Source organism: Nesoenas mayeri (assembly GCF_963082525.1).
Source record: "Nesoenas mayeri genome assembly, chromosome: 4".
Lineage (NCBI taxonomy): Eukaryota > Metazoa > Chordata > Aves > Columbiformes > Columbidae > Nesoenas > Nesoenas mayeri.
In genome coordinates this window covers 9,282,304-9,286,636 of record NC_137540.1, presented here as the reverse complement: position 1 = coordinate 9,286,636, position 4,333 = coordinate 9,282,304, and positions in this window count along the sequence as shown.

Genomic DNA, 4,333 nt, shown 5'->3' with positions numbered 1-4,333 from the left:
CTTTTATTTCTTAATTAAAACGGTTGGCTGCACTATTAACATGTCAATGATCTCTTGGATCTATTCCAGGGGTTATCTGTTTCCTACATGATTATCCATGCAGATTGTTGACCACTGAATTGCATAGCAACTGGATTACTCTCTCCGATTCAGGCATTCCTACAGGAGCGCACTCATTCCCTTTCTAAATGAGCTCTTTCAGTGTTAATGATGACCAGGTACTTTTCAAGCTATCAGCAGGTGAGCTCTCCAGAAGGCTTGGCTGGAAAGCCGGCAATTAATCCCAGGCAGGACTGACCCAGGCTCCCCTAAGACGCCACGTTCTCTGTGACACGCTCATTACCTGCTGGCAACATGTCAGTTCTCTGGTGGCAGCTATTAAAGCCAGAAGAGGTCATTAGATGACTGCGCCTGATTCCCTGATAAAACAGACCATTCTGCTTCATGCAGTTTCCTCTGCGTTAAGCCTCACAGCTCCTAAACCATCAAACTGCCTTTGAGAGGAGCAGCTGGTGTTGCCTTTGGAGCATCCAAAGATGAACATTCAGTTCTTGAGCAGTTTGCCTCTTGTCTAATCATTAGGAAAACTGGAAAGCACCCCAGACTCTACCTTGAATCTCCATGGTTAGCGTTATTCCATTCACTAGCTTGTGATAACCTAAATTTTCAACTTGATCAAGAATTTAAACTAGCAGGCAGTATCTATAATGCCCGTAAGTTCAACTATGACATTTGCTTTTAAATTATTTGCATAAAAGCACATGCTTTCATTCTAGAGAGACACATCAGATAATTCTCTTATGAGTAGTTCATTTATTAAATGTAACCAATGATGAGAAAAGGGGCAATGGGTGCAAACTGGAACATAGGAGGTTCCACCTACATATGAGAAGAAACTTCTTCTCAGTGAGGGTGACAGACACTGGAACAGGCTGCCCAGGGAGGTTGTGGAGTCTCCTTCTCTGGAGACATTCAAACCCACCTGGACACCTTCCTGTGTAACCTCATCTGGGTGTTCCTGCTCTGGCAGGGGGATTGGACTGGATGATACTTCAAGGTCCCTTCCAATCCCTGACATTCTGTGATTCATCCACACTAAAAAAAAAAAAAGAAAAAAGTCTAAAAGGCAAAGAAAATTTGCTGTACTGGGAAAAACATTAGGGACTGATATTCAACCCCACCTGCTAAGAACATGAGAAACACTATGAGAAACAGTGTCTAAATCTCAGCTGAAGCCCTCTCCTTCTTATTATTACCATGTGTCTTTTTCATGCCTGAAAGTTGTAATGTTTCTATGAGCTTCAAAAAATGTGTGTAATTGGTAAAGCCAGCACCATTACTGATACTTGCTGTTATTAATCTGCTTTTTTTTCATTTGAGAAGAAATGAATAAATTTTGAAAATTACTGCAGGGAGAGCAAAGAACTGCATAGAACTATTTTGTTTTAATCATCCAGAAAATATCTTTTCCTCAAGTCAGAGGTTTTTCTGTGATTCTGTTTCAAGGTCAAATAAGCGTCTTATTATTTTTCAGCATAAATTGGGAAGAGGATGAAAGATGTGGTACCACTAGAGTCCTGTCTCCACGTTCTGAATTAAAGAAGCAATCTTGTGTCATGGATGAACTTATTCTTTAACAGATTATGGGTAAGTTTATTCATCAGCTATTGTTGTTCATGCTTCCAGAGGTGCTGAATTATAAATGCAGATGAGATGTAACACTCAGGAAGCAGCCTTTCTAAAACCTTCGGCAGGGCTGTTGAACTGAAGCTTTTCTCTCTCAGAGTCTCTTGGGGCATATTAATCCTTCACTTGGAGGTCTGTCAGATGAATGGTTTGGTATTTTTGTAATTGTGTCTGAAATACTATCAGTACTGTTTACAAAGTAGATGAAGCCAGCATTGAGACACTAAAAATCTTACATGATGCCTCTTTCATTTGCAAGGTGCCCAGCTGACCTGCTGCTGCTCAGAAAAGTGATGGCTGGACCTGAGTAACAGCCCATCGCTTCCAGTCTCCACTGAAAAGCCCACTGGTGATGCCAGACAGACAAGACCACTGTGGAATAAGAAACTCGCTTCTCTAGGAGGGTAAGCACAGATGCATGATGGCTACTTTGGGCTACTACTGTGTTTTACCAAATTGGCAGCTTTAACACCAGCTAAAGCACAGGCTGAAGCATAGGAGGTTCCATCTGAATATGAAGGAAAAATTTCTTTGCCTTGGGGGTGACAGACACTGGAACAGGCTGCCCTGAGAGGTTGTAGAATCTCCTTCTCTGGAGACATTCAAAACCCGCCTGGACACATGCCTGTGCAATCTACCCTGGGTTGGACTAGATGAACTCCAGAGGTCCCTTCCAACCCCAACCATCCTGTGATTCTGTGACATCAGGTGTTCAGCAAACTAATCACACAGAATCACACAGAATCGACTGGGTTGGAAAAGACCTCAGAGATCATCGAGTCCAACCCTTGGTCCAACTCTAGTCTGTTTACTGGATCATGGCACTAAGTGCCATGTCCAACCTCACTTTGAAAACCTCCAGGGACGGCGAGTCCACCACCTCCCTGGGCAGGCTGTTCCAATGCCTGACCACTCTCTCTGTAAAGAATTTCTTCCTAATATCCAGCCTAAATTTCCCCTGGCAAAGTTTAAGCCTATGCCCCCTTGTCCTATTGCTGACTGCCTGGGAGAAGAGACCAATCCCCACCTGGCTATAACTGCCCTTCAGATAGTTATAGAGAGTGATGAGGTCACCTCTGAGCCTCCTCTTCTCCAGACTAAACAACCCCAGCTCCCTCAGGCTCTCCCCATAGGTCTTGTGCTCAAGTCCCTTCACCAGTCGTGTTGCTCGTAATGAACCACTTGTGAGTGCTTTGAATGGTTTCCTTTAAAGAGACGTCTTCTAAGACATGATATAGCTCCCTGTAAACGGCAAAATTTCATAGACTTCTCCCTTTGCTTTCTCCCCATCCCCTCTTGACTGTTTCTCTATGCAATATATCACAGGTACTGTTCTAAAAGCCAGCTGTGCATTTTGGGGGGTGCTGGAGTGGAGCTGGCAGGCAGGCTCTGTACTCAATGCTCCTGCCCCTGGGAGAGACAGCGCACGGGGCTGGACCGGCCGCCGCTTTGAGGCAGCAGGGCATTTCTTATGCTCTTATGCTAGTTTGATCCTACAAATCCTTACTTATAAAGCAATCTTCTCTCATGTAAGTAGCTTTGAGCACTCAGGAAATATATGGTTCTTTATCTGAGCATCCGATCCACATTTTCGATAAAACAAAATGGGTCACAGTCATTATTCTGTCAGTCTTTCATCTGACAGATCTACACCAAAAGTAAATCTGGTTTGCTGTGTTTATTGAGAAGCCCGCTTTCCTATGCCAAGTACTTTGCCAGCCATTTTTGAAGCTTATCATACCAAGGTATTCCACGCAAAAATGACACTCATTTTTTCAGCAAAATGAGAGTGTATCAGCCAAATTTAATGTAATCCCTCTTTTGAAACTCAGACAGGATTCAGAGTTGTTCAGACTGTTCTGGTTATGAATGGCTTACTGAGTTTTGAAAATCTATTATTCAAATCTTTCTTTGCTTTTAATTTAGTTTACTCCCCTTTTTGTAAAAAGTATTTTCAGAAAGAAACCTCGACCACTGTTTTCTACTTAGTTCTGAAGTTGGTAAGACAGAAATACGAAGTGTGCAAGAAGTAACACACTGGAGCAGCATTTGGTTCTGTTCTGTGAGCAGAGAAGTAATTTGTGCCACAAGAAAGCTTTGTCTCCATCAGATACCAAAAAATACCATTCCATTAATGGCACTTCCAGGTTTTCAAGTTGCCATTTGTAACTTTGTCCGTTATCAGACATTGGAGTAGTTGTACTTTCAGCGCGTAAGTACAAAAAGTGCTGTGACCTCTTCTTAATCCTGACCATTTTTCCTCCATTCTGCCCAAGAGAAACCTGAGAGAGCCATCATTTGCTTCATGCAGAGTTAGGCATAAATGTGAAAACTGGAGAGACCACATATTCGCCATCATTCTATGCAAGTTGCTTGGGACTCCTGTGTATTTTGCGTGTATATTAATGTGTAAGAAAGGGACAAATACATTGTGAATCTCAGTGAAATTGATTATTAATACGTGAACATATCAAATTAATAAATCTCGTGATGGCAAGAAAAATACAAGACAAATAGAGTATATTATTTGTGCAGAACACCAAAGATGATGTAGAGACAAAAAAGAGTTCACATTTCACGTTTTTAGTTTTACATTTTACATTTATTATTAACTTTAAATAGTTTACAGTAAGAGAGAGAGGAAAGC